We start from the raw sequence: 25,439 nt of genomic DNA, 5'->3' as shown, positions 1-25,439 counted from the left end.
AATTCTCCACCGGGTTAAAAAAAAATCCGCGTGTCGATGGAATTGCATAACCAGGCCTGGAGTGCGGCCTGATCTCGGTGACCAGAAGCGACAACGCACTCTCTCACCAGAGCAGGATTTGGCCACTCTGGTGTAGTACTTGGCCACAACCTTCTATGATCAAACCAATTAACCCTCGGCCCTCAGTCCCCAGCGGCTGCGGAGCAACTGACCACGGCGGCGGTCAGACCTGTGACGCAGCGGAGGGTGCTAAGAATCTTTGGCTCCGTACAGGCCTCCATTGGAGTCTCAACCTGGCAACGTTTAGCGCTAGAACTTTATCTAGTGAGGCCAGCATAGCAGTGCTGTTCGAGGAACTAGCGGGAATTAAATGGGATGCGCTAGGGCTTAGCGAAGTTAGGAGGACAGGTGAGGCGTATACAGCACTAAAGGACGGACACATACTGTGCTATCGCGGATTAAAGGATAGACGAGAACTAGGTGTGGGATTCCTCATTAATAAAGATATAGCTGGCAACATAGAGGATCTCTATAGTATTAACGAGACGTTAGCAGCTATAGTAGTTAGGCCACATAGGAGGTACAAGCTAAAAGTGGTGCAGGCCTACGCACCCACATCCAGCCTTGATGACCAGACCGTTGAAAGTTTCTATGAGGACGTAGAATCGGCAACGAATAAAGTAAAATCGGAGTACACTGTACTGATGGGCGACTTCAATGTGAAGGTGGGCAAGATGCAGGCTGACGACCACGCGGTAGGTGACTATGGGATAGGCTCTAGAAATAGCAGGGGAGAGTTATTAGTCGAATTCGCGGATAGAAATAATTTACGGATCATGAATACCTTCTTCCGCAAACGAGAAAACAGGAAATGGACCTGGAAGAGCCCCAATGGTGAAACTAAAAATGAAATCGACTTCATACTATGGCTAAACCTGGCATCATTCAGGATGTGGCCGTCCTCGGAAAGGTGCGTTGTAGCGACCACGGAATGGTAAGGTCTAGAATTAGTTTAGACTTGAAGAGGGAACGGAAGAAGCCAGTGAAGAAGACCATTAACGAGTTAGCCATAAGAGGGAAAGCACAGGAGTTTAGGATAGCGCTGCAAAACAGATAATCGACTTTAACTAAGGAAGACGATCTTGATGTTCGTTCAATGCACGATAATCTGAGATCAATAATTACGGAGTGCGCAGTAGAAGTAGGCGGTAGGACAGTTCGAAAGGATACCGGGAAGCTATCTCAGGTGACGAAAGATCTGATTAAGAAGCGCCAAAGCATGAGGGCGTCTAACACTACCGATAGAATGAAACTAACAGAGCTATCAAAGTTAATAAATAAACGCAAGGTAGCCGACATAAGGAAGTTTAATATGGAGAGAATCGAGCATGCTCTAAAGAACGGAGGTAGCCTAAAAGCAGTGAAGTGGAAACTAGGCATATGTAATATCTAGATATACGCACTAAGAGACAAGCAGGGCAATGTCATTAGCAATATGGTTAAGATAGTTAACGCAGCCGAAGAGTTCTACACAGACCTGTACAGTAGCCAATGTAATCAGAGCGCCAATGAGAAAGACAGCAGTGCACAGCAATGCGTCATCCCGCCAGTAACGAAAGATGAAGTAAAGAAAGCCTTAGAAGCAATGAAAAGGGGAAAAGCAGCTGGGGAGGATCAGGTAACAGCCGATCTGTTGATGGATGGAGAGGACATCGTGCTAGAAAAACTAGCCACCCTGTATACGCAATGCTTTCTGACCTCGACTGTACCAGGAGCTTGGAAGAATGCAAAAGTTATCTTAATTCATAAAAAGGGAGACGCCAAGGACTTGAAAAATTACAGGCCGATCAGCTTACTATTCGTTGCCTACAAAGTATTTACTAAGGTAATCTCTAATAGAGTCAGGGCAACGTCAGACTTTAATCAACCAAATGATCAGGCAGGCTTTCGTAAAGAATATTCCACAATAGATGATATTCACACTATAATTCAGGTGATAGAGAAATGCGCAGAATATAACCAACCTCAATATATAGCTTTCATTGATTGCGAGAAAGCATTCGACTCAGTGGAAACCTCAGCAGTCATACAGCCTTTGCGTAATCAGGCGGTAGAAGAGCCTAATGTCAAAATACTGGAAGATATATATAGCAACTGCACAGCTACTATAGTCCGTCATAAAGTCAGCAATAAAATTCCAATAAGGAAGGGCGTCAGGCAAGGAGACATGATCTCGCCAATGCTGTTCACCGCATGTTTACAGGAGGTATTTCGAGGCCTGAATTGGGAACAGTTGTGAATAAGAATAAATAGAGAATACCTAAATAATCGGTGATTTGCGGATGACATTGCCTTGCTGAGTCACTCAGGAGGTGAAATGCAAATCATGATCAATGAGTTAGACAGGCAGAGCAGATCGATGGGTCTAAAAATTAACATGCAGAAAACCAAGGTAATGTTCAAAAGCCTAGCAAGGGAACAACAGTTCACAATTGGCAGCGAGAACCTAGAAGTTGTGACGGAATACGTCTACTTAGGGCAGGCAGTGACAGCTGATCCGGATCATGAGAGGGAGGTAACTAGAAGGATAAGAATAGGGTGGAGCGCATATGGCAAATTCTCGCAGATCATGAGTGGCAGTTTACCAATTTCCCTCAAGAGGAAAGTGTACAACCGCTTAATCTTACCGTTACTCACCTACGGGGCAGAAACGTGGAGGCTAACGAAAAGAGTTCAGCTTAAGTTAAGGACAACTCAGCGAGCCATGGAAAGAAAAATGATAGGTGTAACGTTAAGAGATCGGAAGCGGGCAGAGTGGGTGAGGGAACAAACACGGGCTAATGACATCCTAGTCGAAATCAAGAGCAAAAAATGGGCTTGGGCAGGGCATGTAATGCGAAGGCAAGATAACCGCTGGTCCTTAAGGGTAACGGAGTGGATTCCAAGAGAAAGTAAGCGGAGCAGGGGGCGGCAGAAGATTAGGTGGGCGGATGAGATTAAGAAGTTTGCAGGCAAAAGGTGGATGCAGCTGGCAAAGGATAGGGTTAATTGGAGAGACATGGGAGAGGCCTTTGCCCTGCAGTGGGTGTATTAATGCTGATGATGATGATGATGATTATGATCCTCACCATCAGGTTGTTTCCAATATAGAAAGCTTATAAACTTCACGTTGCTGCAGTCCTTGGAACTCACCTAGCACTACGCCTTAACTCAGTGTAAAACAAAAGAACAAATACATGTGGTTGACTGATGTTTGCCTACTTGATTGCACTCTTCCATGAAGTATTCATGTCGGGTCTTCGAAGAAAGGCTTGATAATTTTTTTAGTTAATTTTTCAGCAAATTGTGCTACTGGTTTTTAGTTTTTGCTTTGGAAACATTAGCAATCTGCTGTTAATCTCTGTTTTGTTATTTCGGAGAGAATCTATGGTTAATGACTAAGATTTTTCCTTGATTTATCGCCAGTGGTTCAGATTTCCATAAAAAACCGCCAGGTTTATATCAAAGTACCAAGAGCAGTGCTATTTTGGTCCAAATGAGTTCGATTATGAGCGAATGACATGAGACCTAGAAAGAGTAACACTTGGCGTCCGTTCAGCATTAGCGTATTCTCGGAGACGGTTGTCTGTGGGGATGTTCAGTATGAAATGAATCTTGCTTTATGAGAAGTAGTCGTAGTTTGTTCTGAATGTTTGAACTAAAGACGTTAGAAGTTATTTTGTCATCTCTCTTTTTATTTCCAGCGCTCATCAAGCTCCTGTTACAGACAATTGCTTTACTTCATTGCCTTCTAATCTTGTGTCAAGATGAGTAGCTTCTAAAACGTGGAATGGTGAAAATAAACTTCAGTAGAAAGTTAGAGGTCCTCGTCTTTTGTCATTCCTTCTGGAATTCAGAAATCACTCCTGTGTAATAAGATATAATAATTACAATCCCAGTGGTAATGCGAAAATTGACGACTCCCTCGCATGCCTTACAATACGTTTTTCTTACCAGTGTTCGTCACAATATGCCAGTGGTACCTGGATGCCTGTTTCACGGGAATAATAATAATAATTGGTTTTTGGGGGGGAAGGAAATGGCCAGTATCTGTCTCATATATCGTTGGACACCTGAACCGCGCCGTAAGGGAAGGATAAAGGAGGGAGTGAAAGAAGAAAGTAATAGAGAGGTGCCGTAGTGGAGGGCTCCAGAATAATTTCGACCACCTGGGGATCTTTAACGTGCACTGACATCGCACAGCACACGGGCGCCTTAGCGTTTTTCCTCCATAAAAACGCAACCGCCGCGGTCGGGATCGAACCCGGGAACTCCGGATCAGTAGTCGAGCGCCCTAACCACTGAGCCAGGGCGCTCGACTACTGATCCGGAGTTCCCGGGTTCGATCCCGACCGCGGCGGTTGCGTTTTTATGGAGGAAAAACGCTAAGGCGCCCGTGTGCTGTGCGATGTCAGTGCACGTTAAAGACCTTATCGCGATTTTAGGCATCGATGCTCAGAGTCCTGAATGACAGCCGGAAAGGCCGCTATTACCCCTTAATTTTTACCTGCGGGTCTGTTTTTCAGATGTTGCTTTGAACGAGAGATCTGCGAGGTAGTTAAGGATAAATGAAAAATCATAATGGCGTATTATAAGTCCCAATACATCCACTTTGAAAAAGTGACTTCAAACCGCAACTTTGCTGAAACATGTGAAAGCCATATTACTCGAATTGCTGGCGCTCCCTGTTTCCTTCATCTTCCACTACCATTGGAAATATCTTGGCAGACGAATTAATTGGCCGTATGGAGCTATGCTGATTTGAAATCAGACAGATTAAGAACTTTACGTAGAGCTCCATTTAGCATATGAAAAATTTATTTACACCCTTCGGCGACAACATATATGTACGACTCGCGTTACCCTTGTGGGCAGAGACAGAGAGAAGCTATTTACTGAAAATAAAACAGGGAATTTATCCGGCTTTTAGATATTGGCATGCTACTCTGTGCGGGGAAAGAATTGGGAGATAAAGGCGAAAAGAGCGGGGCGGAAAAAGTAAACAAAGTGTAAAAAAAGAAATAAAAAAGTGAGAAGATAAAATGCTGCCATTAAATACGTACTAAGGTGCCTCGCTGAGTAATGACGTTATATATGAAATGATGAAGTGGATAATCCGATAAATGGGCTAACAAAATTCACTGCGAAAAGAATGCATTAGGGCTACATGCAAGGTGAAATTACAGCTTGTCAAGGTGTCCAATATCTTCTTAATAAGCTAACAAAAAGTTAATTGCATGTCTCTGTTGCCTAGGGCAGGCTGAAGAACCTAAAGCGCTGTCTACTGCTAGAGGCTCTGGGGCGAGCTTTTCCTTGCACTGTTCATAGTACGCACGCTCCTGAGCATATGCAGGGTGGTCGAGCAGGATATGTTCCAGAGTTTCGTTGGAGCCGCAGTTGTCCCAATGCGGACTGTTCACTTGACCGAAACAATATCAGAAGCCGTTTGTAAGTGATGCGTTAAGGCCAAGTCGGTGATAAAGGGTTTCCAGATCTCGATGAATTCTGTGTGGGAGTGTTGATCTGAGGTGAGGGTTGACTGAGTACAGAAATTGGTAGTGATGTGAGCCCTAGAGCTGATACTTTTCTTCAGAAGCAAATATTTGAGTCGTATGGGATGTGGCAGATTTCGTGAAGAAGGTTCTAATGTTTCGCCGATGTTCGTGGCCTTTACTGGCGGCTTCATCTGCGGTTTCATTGACTAGAATGCACAGTGCACTTGTATCCACTGAAATATTATGCAGTGGCCCGCGTAAATGGTGTAATGATGCACATATCCGATATCAAGAGAAATGGGCTGATATTTAGTGTTTGTCAGCAGGTTTGACTGGATCTGTAAGGATGCTTTTTAGTCGGTATAGATAACCTATCGTCTGGAGGATCAGCGCACGCTGTAGGAAACAGCTTCTTTAATGCTGTGAAGCTGAGCTGTCGTTGAGGATGTCTTCCGCTGTAGCCGGTAAGAAAGGACATGGGTTGTTGAGGGCACATAAAGGCCATAGTTAGAGGTTTCTTGAGTAGTTGAAGCGTTGCTGAGGATGTAGATGTGCTGCGTATTTTCCTCAGCTAAATAGGCTAGAGTAGCTCGCAGTAGCGCTGTATGTGGCATACTGCTATTTGCATCCGCAGATAGAATAAACTTCTCCACCTTCAGAGGCGAGAGTGTCCAAGAGGGGAGGAGGCAGAGGTAGTAGTTTCTGTCGGTGATTAATATTGGGGAGTGGCAGCAGCTGCATAGCTTGGCCAAAGCCAGAGTCGCAGTGAGGTATGTGGACATTGTGTAGGAAATGTTTCTTCTATTGGATGACATGGCAGAGGTGGGTGCTCATAGTTTCCTGGACAGCAATCACATCTATCGGGAGACAGCCTGGTTCCGCCACGGTTCCTGATACACAGCAGCCCTTTGGGAGGCCAAGGCATATTCGCAAGCAGTAGTTCCGTGCGGCCTGCAGAAGCTTCTTGCTTGTTGCAGATAATCTTTAACGCACCGGTAGGCAAGAGCGCTAGATTCCTATACGTCGGCTTTTTCAAGCTGAACTACTGAAACGGCACTTGCTGCCCCAACGTGTTCCCTCCATAAACTCCAAAACTTGCGATGCTGCACTGATCCTCACGCGAAGTTTTTTTTTTATCTTAGGTGCCCACGAGAGATAACGGCCTATCGCCACACCTAATAATCCCAGTGATGGTACACAAGGTTCTGACCGTCCACCTAGGAAGAGCGGATATCTGGTCAACTTTTTTTTCTTGTTAAATCTTTGGGAACACTTTTTTTCTGGCGAGAAACGAAGAACTAGGGGGGCCAGGTACGCCGAAATGTGCTGTAACACTCACTGAGGACGTTTCTGGATAATATGACGTGAACGTGAGGTGTTCCAGATGTAGATGTCATCAGTATAAATCGTTATGCGCTCTCCTCGCGTAAGGTTTTATGTTGTGTGTTTAAGAGTAATGTTGAAGCGGAGATGACGATGCACTGCACCCTAAGGTGTGCCCCTCTGCACTGCGTGAAGTGGTGTAGGTTCTGGAGTGCTCATAAAAATTTGTCGTTCTTTTAAATAGCGTCCAATCCATATGTACAGCTTTTTTTCCCAGGCCAAGACTCGCCAAGGCCGCGAAAATCGTATGGTGAAAAACACATGAAAAGCGGCCTTGATGGGAAGGAAAAGACCGATTGGGATGTATCCAGTATGAAGGAATCCTTAAGCGATGGGACGTTGGCAATAAAATTATCAGTGGCAGACCTATTTTGACGGCACCCATTAATTTCTTGCAGATGCTGATTTCGGCTTTCGGAGAAGCAAGTAATGCGATTGGAGATCATTCGCTTATTAAGCTTACGCACGCAGCTCAGTAGGGCGATGATCCGAAGGATGGCTGTTGGCTGCTTACAAGGTTTCAAAACGGGCACAATTTTCGCCAGCTTCTATTTTGTGGGGGCCTGACCAGTCATCCAGGAACAAATTTAATATTGCAGGAGTCGAATACAGGACTGTGGGGCAGCATTTTGATTGCTTCAGAGGTTACCTCACCGTGTCCAGGAGACGTGCGTCTGTTTGATTCCGCGTTTGTTTGATTCAGTGTACAGTGCTCGAGAGACGGAGCTTTCTGCCTAGACACAGACGTCTCATCACAGCATTCAGTAATCAGTGTGCACGCTAGAGTGGAAGTAGAGGGACATGCACCTGGATGCAAGCACCTTGCCCGAGAAGCCATGGGTTACTTTCTGATTTCAATTTGTTTTTTTTTTTCATAGTGCAACTGCCCGAGCGCTCGACACAAATGTGAGGCACACTGTGCGGTGCGGACAAATTTAGAAGGGGCATGCTACTGCCCTCTAAAGATTTTCGCACGTTTGGAACTAAAGTTGCAAGCGATAGTATGCATGCACATCATGATTGTGAATGATAGTGCGCCATTTCATAAACAAACGATGATTCTTTAGTTCAAATGGAGAAGGCGTGATTGCAGTTAGAAAGAAATAGCCTACTCCGTTTACTTACGCCTGCACCTCCGCCGCTTTTTCGAATTGCACAATCTATTTTAACAGCAAAGAATTTTGTTTACTGGGCACAGCCCGATTTACTGAGAAACTAGGTACTATTGGTAGCAGAACATTCATATCATTAACAGACTGACTTTGCTTAAAACTATAGGTTCCACAACAACAAACTTATCCGAATACTCAATGGTAAATTCTACCAATTTGGTTCCAACATTAAATCGGGTGCTGAACTAAAATCGTGTTGACTGAACACATGAAGCGGTGCTTCTCTTACAAAACTTCTTTAAACTGTCACTATAATTCTGTCTATAAAGTCGATAGGCAAACTCTAGAGAACAGTCTGCAGGCAACACAAATCCTATATATAGTCAGTACATAGTCCATAGATTTATGGCCATACACTTTTATAAGACTTTGGTCTATAGACATACTATAGACTATGAATAGAGAAAAATAAATATAGTTAGGAATGCATTAGAGTATATAAGAAGTCTATAGACTATCTATAGACCATTTTTATAAGGGTTATTAGCAAACGCTCAAATATCCAATTTTGTGGACCAAACAACGAACAAGTAAAATGCCATATCGAAGATTTAAATATAGTATTGACGCTATCAGTGAGCAAGCTGAAAAATATGTATTACTATTATGCGGAATAGTAATCTTTGCGAGAAGACCAAGTTTATGTCTCAAAATTAATAAAACCCACGATGTGCACAGATTTATCTTTTGTTTAGGCAACCTGATTACATTTGCAACATTCAGAACTCGCAATTTGAACGAACGTTGCGAAGGAGATCGCATAATGTCGTGTAAAAAATATTCTACGGATTTATATATGCACGCAAGAAATTCATGCCTACAGTAGAGCCCCAACAGTCGCAAGTTTCTGCAAACTGCTTTTCGGTCCTCTGTTCGACCTACCAAGGAATATGCCTGTATTGTATGGGACCCTACTTTGGAATTATGATTTCAAAAATTGGAGAAAATATACAACTGGGCAGCATCATTTCACTCGGGCAAGTACGGCCAATAGATAGTTGTACAGAAATGAAAGCTGATCTTCAGAAGGAAAAACTTGCTTTACCTAGCAGAAAGCTCAGACTAAAGTTGCTGTGTTTATTATTTCACGGCAAGAAACGAGATCAATGATGAGAGTTATCTTAAATTGCCCTTTTGCGTTCCTAAATGACATGAACAATCTTCTAAAATTCGAGATAACTGTGCAATGACCAACTTGTTTCCGAATTCATTTTTTGTTGCACCTCTGTAACGACGAAAACGGCTCTCGTGAATGCAGGTGGGTTCTATAAACACAGATGCGTTTTTTTTTTTCAGTATATGACCCCTCCCTATAAGACCTTCGGCAATGTGGCGTAGTTCTTTAGTAAATAATAAAGAATAATGTTGCTGTCCCCCTATAAAGAAATTCGCCAAGCTTTTGCCGCAAATTGGAGAAAATATTATATTTTGTTAGCATGGGAAGATCACAATTCTCTCAAATAATTTTCTTTTCAGCATTCAAGATCCAAAGGAAAACAATTCCATGAATCGAAAGAGGTTATTGGAAATATTATTTCATTGACATTTTAAATTTTGGGACATTTTCGAAACCCTACATAAAACGCAAGCAACCCTAGCTTCAAAACACGTACATAAGGCTGTAAATCTCCAACAAGCTGCGCGTCCAATTAGCTTTTCTCGTCGTATATCATCTTGGAATTCTTTCAAAAGTCTGCGTATATTTAATCAACCTGCGTACCTGTCACTGCTAGCGGACACGAATGTCTGATGAGACTATTACTGGGGCGCAATTACAACTCGCCATCACATGAAACTGACATGTATAGGATAGAACTCTTGTCACAAACGTTTTGTGTTGATCCTTACTGTTGAAGGTTGGAGCAGTTGTCAGATGAGGCATTAGCTGCGTTTAGCTGCGTGGAGCCCATTTATATAAATAAGCAATAATAACTGTCCTGAGCCCTTATAACGCCAAGAATTCAAATTATGTGGTTTATAGTTTATGGAGGTTTAACGTCGCATATCTACTCCATCTATGAGGGCTAATTAAATGAGCAAGTGTTTCACAGTTGAAGTTAATTTACTTCGAACCTATTTCGCTACTCGCTGCACAATTAAAAATGACATTTTAAATCTCGGACGGCAGATCTAATAAGCAGTGACTATTAAGCGTTTTTACCTTCTATTCCCTCTCTATTGTGATTTAATTGACGTTGTTGGCCGATCTCTTCAGTGTATAAACGCTGAGATTCATGGAGCAGGATTAGAAGCAAGCCCTTCGTCGCATTTCAATCGCCGTCCCCTCTGCGCTGCAACGAGGTACGAGTCGCAGTGCTGCACATAATTTCTTTGTTTGCTTACCATATAGTGCGCAATTTTTTTGAAGTAGCATTCACGCTGATCGGTAGGAAATGGTTGCCATTCCTGTTTTTAAGTTACTTATTATTATTTGTGTATTTATTTTCGGCGAAAGAATCCTAGGCCTCCCGAAGTAAGATAATCTCGTTTCGTTGAAATCCTTGAACTACGTTGTTGGCTATCTAGTACGAATAGTTAAATTTGTTCAAGAATCAGCCCTTGATATAAAGGCCAATACTTTGACGCTTCTCTTTTGGGGCTTAGAAAATATTTCTTCAGGATAAACAGCAACGCACGCTGCCGAAAAGAAGTGTGTGGCCTCAAATTAAATAAACATTCATTTCAAGTAAATATAGCCACAGTGTGTGTGACTATCTTGGCTTTCTTTAGAAAAAATAATGTTAGATGATGTTGTGGTGCGAAACTATTTTCCTGTGTTTTTTTTGGCAAAGTACTGTTCTTGGTTCCATGGCCGCCATCTTAAATTCGTAAATGTTAGTAAAACACAGTGGTACAAAAAATTGTAAAAATACGTACTTGATATGTACCATGAAATTGTTTCATAGAAATACTAGGCAGTGATTTTTTATATTTTTTATTGCTAGGTACCTAGGTAATCTTCAATGATTAAAATTAAAGGGATGCTTCTTGGGTCTTGTGCGTGGGGCCTCATTCCAGGGCTCCACTGGCTTGAGCTGTAAACGTACAATAATACGTTAGCTTGAAGTTTTTCTATGGTGTTCGTAATATCACAGTTGTTTATCCTGCTACTTCTCCCCACGTGAAGAAAATAAAGAAGCCGATAAAAGTTTTTTAAATGAAAGGAACCTATACGATATCTGAGTAACAAGTTAAATTTCAGTGGAATTTGTTTTTTTCTGGCGCTTCGAGCGTGATGTGCGCAGTGGGGTGTCCATGTACAATATCGTAAGGTAGCGCTCTAGAGTGAACAAGTTAATAGTATTTACTTCAGAAAATTTATTTGAAACAGAGTTCCCTTTTAGCAAGAAAATATTTTGTAACTTCAGGAGATACACCCGACTCTGCAACATTTCGTGGCGTTTTAACCGAATTGAGTGCAGCCGTCGATGCAAACGAGACAGAGGACCTCCGCTCTATTGTCCGCTTGCGGTGATGCGCTGGGCTAGGATGATTCTAATTGTCTATTTCGTTTTACTTATTTTCGGTAAATCCTACAGCGCTGAATCATTATAGCAGTCGAGTGAATACAAGATTAAATGAGGAGCAGTGAAATAAAATCACATGCGAGAAAGAACAAGAAAAGGTGGACGGAAACAAAGGAGAAATGTGTCAAGATAAATTAATCAATAAATATGCAAGAGGAGGAGCAACAGTGCATTCGGTCAACAAGTAAAAGTTTGGAACGACAGCAAAATAACAAACGATTTATTAGCCTTAAAAATATATCTCGATGACAGCTCATAACTTCAGCCGGCAACTTGTTCCGATCAGGAGGAGCGCATAGAAAATAAATACTTTTTGCAGCTTCTTTTGCAGGTAATTTTCCCTATTTTAAAACTGTGAGCTGTCATGTTAGAAATATAGTAGGGTGCTCTCAGCTACTTCTCTTTATCAATGCCTGTCGTGTCGGTGTATATTGATTGCAGAAGTTTGAGTTTTGCTTCTCACGTCTTATCTGTAGCGGCTCCAGTTCGACGTGTTGCTTTATCTGTGTTATGAGGACAAGTCTGGACTGCTGCATCACTGAAGCCAACACATAACAGGAGCATTACTCAATCTCGCGTGCTACATATCCCTGAGCTACCGAAAACCCCGTTAAGTTCACGTGCCGCTTTCAGTCCTAGCATCCACATCGTGACCATTGTTCCTCCAAAGAAGCAGTATAGAGCCAGCGTTGTTCGAGAAAAAGAACCGTGGGGTCAGAACGCAGGCAAAAGTGGGAACATTTCTTCGGGACCGTACCGTATTCTGCGGGCATGATGAAATCGCTGTTTTGCTTCAGCCGCAGTGTTTCGTTGCACGTCGGTGTGCAGCTGATCGTTTTAGGTCTCCCAATACAATTATAGAATGCTGCCCCTCCACCTCTTCACGCTCACCTGGGTGCTTAGGAGAATGGAGGAGATAATCAAAGATAAAGTGGGGAACGGCACTGATGTTTATGACGTGCCACGAGCAGGCCACCACAGAATTAATAGCAGTGGTTTAGCTCGGCTATTCCAGGGTATACGTAGCGTGAGCTTCGCTGAGCCGCTGAGCACCAATTTCGCTCTTCTGCTCCATGGCTATACCACACCTGCAAACGCCCCGCTATTTGTATACCCCCACTGATACCTCTGCGCATGCGCACAAAATGAGAGGCGCTATAGAGCAGCTCCGGCGCCGCGTCAGACTTGGCTACTGCGCAACGGAGGCGCACAGCTTGGCACGCGCCGGCGCCAGTGCGTCTGCCGCGGCTATGAACAGCAAGACGCGCGCGGCGGCGATAGCTCTGGCGCCGTGTGGCATCACTGTTCCTCGCGCATGCGCAGCACGTCTATCTAGGAGCCACGCGAAAATGCTCAACCTCGGCCAGTGTAGGTCACGCTACTTACATTAAGTACGCAAACATAAAGTACATGAAAGGCATACAGAATCGCAGCACAAGCCTACGGCCACTCTCCTCTCACCATGTCCTCTTTGCGCATTTCGCCACAATAAAGATAGCTTGCTGGAATTTACTCTAAACCCGAACTAAACACTGATTTTATATTCAAGGAATAAAATGCGCAAGTTTGCCATTCCTTCCTTGAAGGTATAAAAATGCGCACTAGTAAATACACATAGCGGCCATGATATGGCGTAAATTGATGAGAGCAGGGCAGGAGGGTGGCAGGACACCCCGCCTTTTATGTTGGAAGCGGGAGTGAAGCGTTTTAGAAAAATATCTGAAATAGAAAACATTTTCTTCCTGCATTCCAGGTCGGTGAAATTATGGGAAGCCTATCAGGACTCGTCGCTTTGGCAGCCGTCACGACGGGTATGTTCACAGGATGTATCGAATGTTCAATGACTGAAGAAGCAGCTATTAGGAAGAAGTAACAATCATATTTGATGACTGCCAAGTGTTCAGAGGTATTTAGTAACTACACTTCTAGAAAAGGCCTCTATTGCGCACTTCATTGACGTTCAACCAAGTTAAATAACTCATTTTTTGTTTTGGATTCCTCATTACTGTTTGTGGTAGGTGGAGTAATTTAAACATAAAAGTACGGGATGTATAGTCGGCTGATTTTTTCTTATCTGTGCACTAAGTCTGTATGAGATTGGGCTGTAAGACTCCAATGACGAGGTCGACATACGATTAAGCGCTTCTCGAAACAACAAGAAAATTACGAAACGTGTATTGACCAACTTTTGGTAGCATTTTGAACACATGTGCCCGTTCAGTGCGTATCTGTTTTCTAAACCACTTTCTCGCGTGCGACACTGGACTCCTCAGACAATTCCGGCGTCTGCAAATTTCTTAATCCACCAAATTAAAGCTGAAGTTTGCGTAGCGAATAGCGGAAGTTGCTTTGATAAATTTAGTGCTTTGATAAATATAGTGCGAGAGCATTCATTAGTGGATTTAAGGCAAGTTTCATATCCGAAGGGTTTGAAAATGTAACACTAATTTTAAAGTTGTAGATTATAATTTCTCGAAAACTAGATCTTATGTGAGATGGGCGAGCCCTGTGGAGAGAAACATTATGGGATAAAACATAGCCTGAAGTAGAGGTAGGGCTTGAAGTAGGCGACTTCCGACTATGTCAAACAATATTGTGGAGCCCAAAGACAGCAAAATATTTTATAGCGACTGCTATTGTACGCATGTTTACCGTCTATGCGATGGCGACTTTGGTATCGCTACCGTTGTCAGAGCACTTCATTCTACCAGTCGCGAAACTTCCCATACTAATGGATGAAGGAAGTTAAGAGAAAATAAACGTTTATAGCGAGGAAGCATTCATGTATCAAGCAACGGTAGCAGCTGTCCAAAATATGAATGTTTAAGTATTAAGGGGGCGCACGAAATCAAGAACGTAACTGTTTAGTGTATAAATTTCGAGATTGTTGATAAACATGCCCCAGCTTAACAACCACGTAAGTTAAACTGATTCATTAACAACGGCAAACAGGTTTGGCAGTTGGGCTCATAAATTAAGAGATTAAGGAAGCAGATAGGAAAATCTTTTCAGATGGAAATGGTGCTATGTGGAAATGGCATTTAGTTGCCGCTTCTAGATAGCGCTGCCGCTGGTGGTGCACGATGGTGCTGCCGGTACACGTGAAGCTCTAGAGTTTCGTAATAGCCAGGAGGTGCTCAATTTTTGAAAGTATAAGCAAGTAGGAGTTGACTAAAAGATTCTTGGTTAATGTCAAAAGAGTACTTTGGAAATAGGAAGAAAACTGGCAGTTAATGTTAATCGGATGATGTTGAGCGCTTTAGAAAGTAATGCCCGTACAACACTTGTCACCAACCAGATACGATGGGGAGGGTAATAATTAATAAATAATTTTAATAATTATTATCACGACTACATTTGACTTTAGTCAGCCAAATGAATAGGCGGGCCCCGTAAAGGGTCCTGGACTGTAGGCTCTATTCACCATTCAGGTGACACAGAAACGCGCAGAACATAAACAACCCCTACATGTAGACCATGTACTGATTATGAGAAACTAGTTGACTCAATGAAAACCCCAGCAGTCATGCAGTAATTGCTGAAACAGGGTATAAAATAGTCTGATGTGAAAATACTGGACTACACGGCTACCATTGTCCTTCATAACGGCAGCAATAACATTCCACTAAGGAAGGGCGACAAGCAAGGACACACGATCTCACCAGTGCTATTCACAACCTGTTAACAGGATTTTTTCTCTGACCAGGATTGAGAACAGTTGAGGATAAGAGTAAAGGAAGAATACCTAAATAATCTGCGATTGCCTTGCTTAGTCACTCGGAAGGTTAACTGCAAATCATGGCCAATGAGTTAGACTGGCACAGCAGAACGGTGGGTCTAAAATGTAATCTGCAGGAAACCAAATAAATATCGAAGAGTCTGGCTAGGCAACAACAGCTCACAACTGGCAGCGAGGTGCTTGAAGTTGTAAATTAATACGTCTACTAAGGGCAGGGAGTGACAGCTTATCCGGATCATGAGAGGGAAATAACTAGGAGGATACGATTTTTGTGGAGCGCATACGTCAGGCTCTCTTAGATCACGAATGGCAGTTTATCGATATCCCTCAAGAAGAAAGTGTACAGGAGCTGTATTTTGCGTGTAATCACCGACGGGTCAGAAACGTGGAGGCTAACGAAAAGGGTTCAGCTTAAATTAAGGAAAAGGTAGCGACCCATGGAAAGAAAATTAATAGGTGCAACTTAAAGCGACCGGTAGCTGGCAGAGTGGGTGAGGGAACAAACGCCGGTTATTGCCATCCTAGGCGAAATCAAGAGGAAGAAATGGGCTTGGGCAGGGCACGAAATGTGATGACAAGATAACCGGCGGTCATTCAGGGTAACGGAGTGGATTCCAATAGAAGGCAAGCGTCGCATGGGGAGGCAGAAGGTTAGGTGGGCGGATGAGATAGAGAAGTGGGCGCAGCTGGCAAAGGACACCGTTAATTGCAGACAATGGGAGAGGCCTTTCCCTGCAGTGGGTTCATTAAGGTTGATGATGATGATGATTATGATGATGATGGAAGAATTCAGCAGCACTAATGACAGGGCAGCAGTTATCGTGGTTACGAAGAAAAGCATGTTACAACAGAAGTTGCTACAGGATGTCGCACCTACATTCAGTCACAATCACCAGATAATCAAACTCACCCACGATGGCATGAAATCGAACATCATAACAGCAAACATACATTACAGACTGCACTGCTGGGGGACTTCTATGCAAAGGCAGGCGGGTTACAGACAGGATACGAGGGAGTGCGTTACATTGGCTTAGGTTCCAGGAACTCTGGAAGAAAATGCATAAGAGAGGTTGAAGAAAGAAATATTTCACCTGACATTAATAGCGTTTTACCACTTACGTTAAAAGCTGAAGAGGACTTCGAAGAGCCCTATGGGCGAATTGAAATAATATATTATGCTGCTGACTGTCAGCACATCTGTTCATCGCGTAAGTTGCGGAAGTTCTGGCCAATGTGAGATGTAGCGCCAGCAGGATAGTAAGGCCTCGAAATAGCTTATAACGAAAAAAATACCAGTTTTAACCAATAGGGAAGCAGCACATCAACAAATTAACGGTGAGAACGAACCGACATACCGCTTTTATAAGGGCGATGACCTTAGTGTTCAGCGTAGGAACTATAATAACACAGATATCAATTCAGAGTTATGATTACTGTGAGAGCAATACATTCTTGAAATAGCGCTAACAATATATGAATCCATAAAGAAGAGAACGGCTTCAGTTTAAAATCTGCGACTGAACAGCTTACTGTCCGCTGCATACAAGGTGGTTCTAGAGTAAACGCTAATAGAATTCGGCAAAACAACGACTTCAATCAGCCAAAATACAAACTTGCAATTTTTAAAGGTTACTCTACAATAAACAATGTACATGCACTAATCCAGGTGAAGGCAACTGCGAGGGTATAAGGAACTCTTTTATATACCTTTCACAAAAATTCAAGAAAAATCTTCACTAACTATGCAGAAATTACGAAACAGGCAGTATAGGAGTCATAAGTAAAATAATTGCCAAGTGTAAATTAAGGCAGCACAGCCTCAATCCTTAATAGAGAAAGTAAAAAATTGCCAATAAGGAAAGCTGTCAGGTACGTAGCAATGATCATACTAATGCAGTTCGCTGTGTGTTTACAGGAGGCATTGAGAGATTTGGATAGAGAATACTTGATGATAAAAAGTCAGTATAGAGCCCGTTAGTATTGTGTGATTCGCAGATGACAGCCTGGCTCAGTAGTTAAGGCGACGAATTCAAAAAAGAATAGTCACCCAGACAGGCAAAGGGAAACAGTGGATGTAAAAGTAATATCGAGAAAATGAAAGTACCGTACAATAGCCTCGGAAGGAAAGAATATTTTAGAATAGAACGGGAAGCTTTAGCAGGGCTACCAGAATAAAGCTTCTCAGGGCTGGTAGTATCCGCAGATATGAACCACGAGGTACAATTAACTTCGACAATATGGTCAGGTTTTATTACTTAAGCACCTGCTCAAAACTCATGAAAGGAGCTTTACCACTGCCCCTATAAGTTGAAGTATATAGGAGCTTTATTTTCATCGTCATCATCAACAGCCGGACTCCGCCCACTGCAGGATAAAGGTCTCTTCGATATCTCTCCATTTAGCATGTGCTGTTCCAGCTGCGACATCCGTATCCCCGTAATCTTCTTTATCTCTTCCGCCCACCTAATTTTATCCCGCACCCTGCTAACCGCACGGTTACGCCTTCAACAGCTACGCGGCTGAACCCGACAACGCGCACCTCAGAGCTGCTCTCTAAATTTCGGTCACTACAGAAGAAATGAGAATAGGCAGGGCATATAATGTTACGGCAAGATATGCGTTGGTCGTAGAGCGCAACGGACTTGGTTCCGTGGGAAGCCAAGAGCAGCAGGGTGCGGGAGAAAGCGAGGCAGGCTGATGAGGTTATTCAGATTCTGAGAAAACGATGGCTACACCTGGCATGGAGAGGATTCCTTTAAATGAATTGAGAAAATAGTTTTTAACCCTGGAAAAAATATATAAAGCGCACTCAGGACAATCGGACCAGGAAAACCAAACAACAGAAGCGCTTACGAGCAACTGGGCGTTTATTCAAGAAACACGCAAAAAGAGAGAAAAAACCACAAAAAAAGGCTTCACGCAGGCGCGTCAGGATAACTGCTCACGCAGGCGCGTCCAGATAAGAACACTCCTTTTTGTGCAGAAAAAACCACGGAGTCGGCAAAAGTTTTTAACTACAAGGCACTGATGAGGATGTTACAATCGGATTAATGCGGAACACTGCGGTCTAATGTGCTTTGGAAATGTGGAGCCCGCATGACGGAATGATGTCGAATTTCCTTACTTTCTCTAGTTTCTTAGTCTCTACTGGTTTAAGAATTATCGCTCCAAAATTTTCGTTCAATCTCCAAAGCAAAAACTTTTGCATGGCAGTGTCAAGCCGTCATTATTGTTCAAAGTAGCTATGATATTTTATTTTATCCAAAAAGTGCAAAATATTGAAGAATTTACGTATTCGCGTCTATATTCTTGCTTTCTCGCAGTTACGATGCTTCTCCATGCACACCAGGCGTCCGCTCTTGGTGCATCATATTTTCCGTGGTTAGAAGGTGGACGCCGTTTTGTAACAGAACCCGGCCACATCGACTGATCAAGAATTTGAAGAAAATGGTGGCGGTTGTTTTGCAGTTTTCTTTTTCTCACCCTCCCGGAGATTTGAAGAATGCTGGAAATAAATATTGAGCCAAGATTCTGTGACGTCATGTAGTGAAATAGCTTTAAGGTGAATATTGTACGATGAACAGTTGAGAAACTGCTCCAAGTAACTGTCCTTGTCAGCCTAACCATTAATATATAGATTAAGTTCAAAGTCGCGAATTAATTTTCCTCTATTTAAGAGGCAACGTGAAGGAGGCCAAATTTTTTTTGTGCATCCTCACTTCTCCCGTTCTCAATGCCCGCAACGCCTTCAACAATGATCTTCGAAAAATGCGACTACTTTATAGCATCGGTGGCTGCACCGCGCTTTGCGGAGATGTCTCGACAGTTTTTCACACTGAGAATGTTTTCTGGGTCTTTGTGACGTAAGCATGGGATTGTCCACGTGAAGGGCTCAGCCACACAAAGCCAGCAAGTTTCAGTGGCTTTCCTGTATGTAGCCCCTGACTCCCGAGAACCAAAACTACTCTGCCAGGCTGGTGCACCACCCTCTGCTCAAGAAAAGAGCACGTCCGGTGCCCTATGCTGGGTTTAGTTCGTTCACGCTTGATCACCCCCCCCCTATTTTGTTAGCCTTCTTTTTATCCTTGCAGGAAAATATATAAGAAACAACATAAAGAAAGAGGGAGGCAATCAGGCCGAGGAGCGCTTTGCCGAGCTGAAAGCCATTTCAAGATAAATGAAGTTGTTCTAACCGCTCAAACTACGAAACGATAATATTTAAAGGCAAAATCAGCAAACAAAACAAAAATAAATGAAAGAAGAGGAAGCCGAAGTTCATGGCGCCAATGTTCAATACAAGCGGAAGACGGGAAAGAAGTCATCTAGGATGTAGAAGCCTAAAGCGTTAAAGAAAGAAAAAGAGAGCAGTATCATGAAGACATGAAGCGTGGATATATGAGATAACAGACGAGTAGGAAAAATATTGGTATTGAGCGTTTGTGTGCAGAACATTAAAGGCAACTAAAACGATGCAAGGGAACAATTAATAAGACGGCAAAGATAGACCGACGCAGAGGTTAAAAGCGCGAAGAAAAAAGATGTTGCTGACAACCCATTAACAAAACACACATGGAAACGCCGCAGGAAAGGGAGAAAATGCTATACGTATTCAAGACGAAAGAGAGGGGAGAAAAGAAAGCAGGACAGGTGATTGTCCTTACTTCCCCAGACACCTTCAATTCGACTGGCATCGGATGCTTCTTCCCGCTGCGTGTTCGGTGTGCCTCTGCCGAGACGTCTAAGCAGACATTTACAAGCATCTATTGGTGGGCCGTTTGCTGAAACAAACCTGAATACGGTACATGACTGAAACAGATCTCTCGCTAAACAGCGTTGTTCTTTATGTTGCTTTAACACACAGGCTTCATCGACTACTTTTACTTTACTTGTACTGGAAGATCTTTCAGCTTGCTTCAATTTTTCTCTTCTATGCCTTGATGATGTGACAAGACAACCGCTTCTGGTTAGGAGCAGTGCTGAAGTAGCCTCATGGGGGTAATCTTCATGATGCTGTTTTGTCTATTATTTGAGCATTTATAGCTTGTCTGATCAATCTGGAAGGAGGAATACACTTGTGTCATATCATCTGGTGCGCCATTTCCCCATTGTGAACCCATCAGTGCAGGCTGCCAAAAATGTCTAGCTTTAGACTGTTGTTTTAACGTGGCGCAGCTGGCAACGGCGTCATGTTGGCAAACGGCGGTATCGAATAACACACTGCACTCATAAGAACAAAAGAAACAGCAAGTGTATCTCCTATTAACTACCTTCCTTTTATTAGCATCCACTCCGTGCCGCTTTCAGACCTTCAAACTTGACTACCGTGATTCATGTTATGAACAATACACATTCTTGATGTAGAGACGTTACTTCGAAAGTATAAATGAAAACATAACCGCCTTTTAGGGCTCATAGTTTGACTATTTGGAACGGCCGACTACGTAACAGATTGTGGCCTTTTTATAGTTTGCAAATAAAGAAGCCGACTCATGCCCCTTTTCTCCTCAGGTGCACTCTTTCTAACAACAAAGCGCCATGATACAGCGGTACCACCATGCGGCTTTCACATACAAAAAAAATCTGCTGCGCTCATCGAAATTCATTAACACACGTGATATCTGCGATATGTATCATTAGGCTTAATAAGATCAATGACTTTATGATTTAGAGGATCACTTTCTTCTCAGAACGTACAAAATATATTTTAACCCTTTCCTTCAGGTTCAGAACTTTTCTGATTGCTCATAAAGGTAATGAGCTTTCTCCTAATTATGCTGATGGTATGGTCGTGAAAGCTGCAGCTCTCTCAGCGTTTAAAATATTTCTTTCAGCTTTTTTTTTGCTGAAGCTGTGCAACTGTAATGTGCAGTCAAGCGGCACCTCCATGTTTGTCCGATGCTTGTAGTGTGAATTGAATCCATCAGCACTCAGAAGCCGGCTCACTATTTGAAGGCGCTGCTATCGTTGTGAAGTGAAAGTATCAACTTACACTTCCAGGTAAAAACGTTATTTGCACACATCTTTTTTCTAACATAAGTTTTTAGGCTGTGGCGGTATGCTACATTTAGAATTTTTAAAAAGTGCGAACATGGTTCTATGATATGTATCAGGGAATAAACATCTACCTCTGCATCGTTGACCGGTTCCTCGAACCAATATTAAATCTACACTCACTCAGCATATTTTCTACTCTCCACCATATAATTTCTTATCACCTCTCATGAATTATATACATCTCGCCAACACAGCTTTCGATGCTCATTTTCATTGCTAGCAACTATTTAATTTAAGTAAATTATTGTTTGGCTAGTTGGTGCATTATGTTAAGAAATATTCGTTTTCCATCTTGTTCTATTTTAAATATCCAATATGGACTACAGTAAAAAAGGTCACTAAAATGTAATTTTTCAAGAATTCTCAACAGCATTAGACAAGGTTTACAATCTACCGTTATTTTTGCAACTCTCAGCGCTATACTTGGATTGAGATGTTTTAACTTGCTGTGATTCTTTTATTAGTAACCGCTTTCAATAAGGTGCGTTCAACGGCCGTTAGTCGCTCTTAACAGTTGAAACAATACGCATCCCCCATGGGTGCAATTATTTTTGTATATATGTAAAAATCGACAGTGAAGTGGCTATCAGTGCCCTTGAAGGCTGAGAATAAGCATGCGTGAGCTTTCTTCTACACTCATGCCATAGAGTACCTGTCAGCGCTGCTCATGCATTTGTAGAGACCTCCCCGTAACAACTGCTTGACGTGACGTGAGGATAGTCACCACCCTTAGAGTCACACTAATTATCAAAGCTACCCTTGTAATTTGGATGCTGTTCCTTTGTACTGAGCCTCCTCTACCCTTTGTTCCATGCAGTACTGTGCTACCTATTCGAGCAGCCTTCCAAATATTAGCCATCGGCCCGATTTCAGGAGTTGTGGGAGCCTAAGTCCTCGAGAACAACGTGGTTCTCCTCACATTAGGGAAAGATTGGGTTTCATCAGCGCATGCTCGCTCGATTATTTAATCGATCAAGGCCAGTCCAGTTTCAACACGCACACACAAATATCAATTTATTGCCAGTTAAAAGCTTGGCCAGCGCGTGGCGAACGCTATTCTTGCTGCTCGTTAAAGATTTTTAGTCTTCACAGTCTACTTCCAATGATTTTCTGGAGAAAGGTCCTTTGCCATCAGAAGAGCAGACCCCCGGGCCAGCATTACTGGCTCATACCCTAGAGGCAAGCAGTCCCTCTGCCACTCCACCTGGCATCACAGTCAACACAAAACCTCTCATCCCCTTTCAAAACATTCCACCAGCTCAACATGGAGGGCAGCTCTCTTTGGACCAGTCGTGAGCCATCAGAGATGTTATGGCCAGAAGGAACGCTACTTTTGCCCGCCATAATAACGGCCTTGGTGATTACACAGGCATGCAATCCGCATTGCCCTCTTGCCAAATACTGTCCACTAAAGTCCACCTCTATATACAGATATGATCCTGACGATCGCGGTTTTCTAGACACTCAAACCAAGATGCTGTTGCAGCAAGGCATTATTCTTCCGGCATCTGGCTCCTGGGATTTTCCAATTGTTCTATCCCTTGGAGACAAGAAACGCTGGTAAGAAGTAAAGCCCACTATACGAGGGTGCATTAATATGTAGTGCATCCATTGCTCTTAGTGGACATCATACAATACATCACTAGATGTGCCTAGTTTTCAGCAATTAACCTTTATAGTGCTTATTGGCAATTTAGCCTCAGGCCTTCAGACTACAAAAAGACAACGTTTATCACACATCGCCTACTGGCCGTGGCGATCTTCGGCGGTGAAGGCCTCCAAAGCACTGCTTCATTTCTTGAGAACTCCTGGCCTCCACGACAAGCTGTCACTTAACTGAGCGCTTGCTGAGTTTGGATAGTGACTTCAGTTCTCTGGTTATTTTTATTTGGTCAGTTATTTTCTCCTTCATCTCGTTATGCCCTCAGTTCTTTCTCCTAGTGCAGGGTAGCAAACCTCCCTGCCTTTCCTCTTCCTCCTTCTCCTCCATCCAGACTCCAAAGGAGCAAACAGATGATATCTCAAGGGCTTATGCCGCGCACAGGCAAGTATGGCATTCTTACATATCTAAACGACGTTCTTGTGTGCGCTGAAAACTTAAGTTCTTTTGCAATCTTACTCAAACAAGCTCTACATTTACTCCACCTCAACCGCCCTAGTTATCTTTGGAAAAGTACATATCCATCACGAGGGTCTCTCCGGGCACATGCACCTCCATGGTGGGGATTCGAGGGGAGGTATGGACGCAGTAGACCTACTTCCAGGTGGAGCGAAGCCTAACTCAAGCTGCGCGCTGGCTCTGGTGAAAAAGGGGCCGTGAGGGCCCGAAAATGGTCGCGATTGTCCAAACGTTTGTCTGCTGGTGGCGCTCACCTTCAGGGGCACGAAAGTACAGCACACGTCAGAACAGCGTGTGTTTGTTAGGTGAGGTGTGTTTTAGGTGTTTCTTATGATTCCTGAGCAAAAGAGTCAAATTTGGCGAAAATTTGTATTAACAAGATTGGCTTCCTAGCGAAAAAAGCAGCTTTGGTCAAATGTGGGGAAAACTGATGTTTCGAGATATTTCTATTCGAAGTTAAAAAAGGGCTCAATATAAAATTAAACAAAATTACAATGCGCGTTGATGCATGAGTTTTCTGGTCAGCAGTGTAGCCCATTTCGCAAAGTAAAGTAACCGCCGGTTAGCCTCATACAACTAGTGGGCGGCATCCTTGTTCAACACCAAACAACCTGAAAATGTCAGCTCGGGCAATCCTTTCTTTAAAACTAAGCATCGCATGCTGGATATTTTGAGTGCGTTAAGGCCCTGTAGCTCGCTCCAAACAATATTGCTGAAGATACAATTGACCAAAGTGAAAGTTCTGAAGAATGAGAACATCTGGTACACCCAGAGCCCTGCTACGGGCGTATTTGCCATAATTCAGCACCAAGATGGTCAACCCGCAGAATCGATGCTTCCAGAAGAAGTTCTTCAGCGTGATTCATTCCATTACACGCTATAAAAAATACAATATTTGAGATCGTGATTATTACCCTACCGTGTTCCTTATCCATTCTGCGAAACGAGTACTCGCTAACTCCGGATGCCGACGCCGTATGTGTTGTGATTTACCGTTTCTGGTTACGGCAATGATAGTTCACCTCCCGAGCAGCGTTGCACTGCACTTCGACTTGCTGTTTAGTCGTCGTACTGTTTTTTTCCCTGTGCTCTTATGTCGTTGTGCTGTTTTTTTGCTGTGCTGTTTTGTCGCTTTCCCGTTTTGTCTGGTGTGCTGTTCTGACGCGTGTTGTTTTTCGCTGTGCTGTTTTGTCGCCATGCTGGTCTCTCCCTGTGCCGTTCTGTCGCTATGTCATTTTTCCTTGTGCTGTTTTGTCGCTGTGCTCTTTTGTGAGCAGTGTTCTCACGCATGCTGTTTTATCTTGTGCTGTTCGTTCATATCGCCCTCACCTTCACGTGGCTCTTGGCGAAGGTTTCAATGCTGGTGCTGCAGACGATTGGCAAAAAACGCTGCCTTTGCACGGAGCCAACGTGAAGCGCGTCCGCACTTCACGACACCCTAGCGGCCAATCGTCTTGTGGGAACGCCTACGGACCGCAGTCGAAGCCCTCTACAGAGCAAATATTAAGCTTAGAAGATTTGGAGAGCTCTCGCCTTGTTGTCTTGCAAACTCTGTTGTGCACCTACCTCGTTATGAAAGAAAAAAATGATAATGTGTGTCTTGAAAAAGCGTTCAGTTCTAACGAGACACCATTAAGGGTCTCATTCAGCAGAAAAGTCCGCGTTATCCGCTGTCTACGGGGCTGTGTCCAGAAACCCAACACCCTTAACGTCACTAGTGGATGACTGTAATTCAAATATCAGGGGAGAGGACTTTTAATATGAAATAAACTTCGGCGCATGCATCAAAAGACCCAATGTAATAAGATTTATATTTTGCGCAAAGAAAATTCATTGCTTTAATAAGCGACGTAGGCGCGTTCACATGCCTCAACTGCAAGGTAAAGGAGCGGTGATGTATGAGTAGGG

At 43.2% G+C, this 25,439-nt stretch overlaps 1 long non-coding RNA gene across 1 annotated transcript; it reads left to right on the top strand.

Annotated features, from left to right (window-relative positions):
- Positions 1-10,314: 10,314 nt before the first annotated feature.
- LOC144104933 (uncharacterized) lies at positions 10,315-18,887 on the top strand. Its single transcript, XR_013308661.1, has 3 exons — positions 10,315-10,390; positions 13,370-13,427; positions 18,682-18,887. It is a non-coding gene; the product is annotated as an uncharacterized LOC144104933 (long non-coding RNA).
- Positions 18,888-25,439: the final 6,552 nt, after the last annotated feature.

This window comes from Amblyomma americanum, chromosome 1 (genome assembly GCF_052857255.1).
Source record: "Amblyomma americanum isolate KBUSLIRL-KWMA chromosome 1, ASM5285725v1, whole genome shotgun sequence".
Taxonomy (NCBI): Eukaryota; Metazoa; Arthropoda; class Arachnida; order Ixodida; family Ixodidae; genus Amblyomma; species Amblyomma americanum.
Note: the sequence above shows the minus strand (reverse complement) of the source record. Positions and strands in the feature narration are given on the sequence as shown.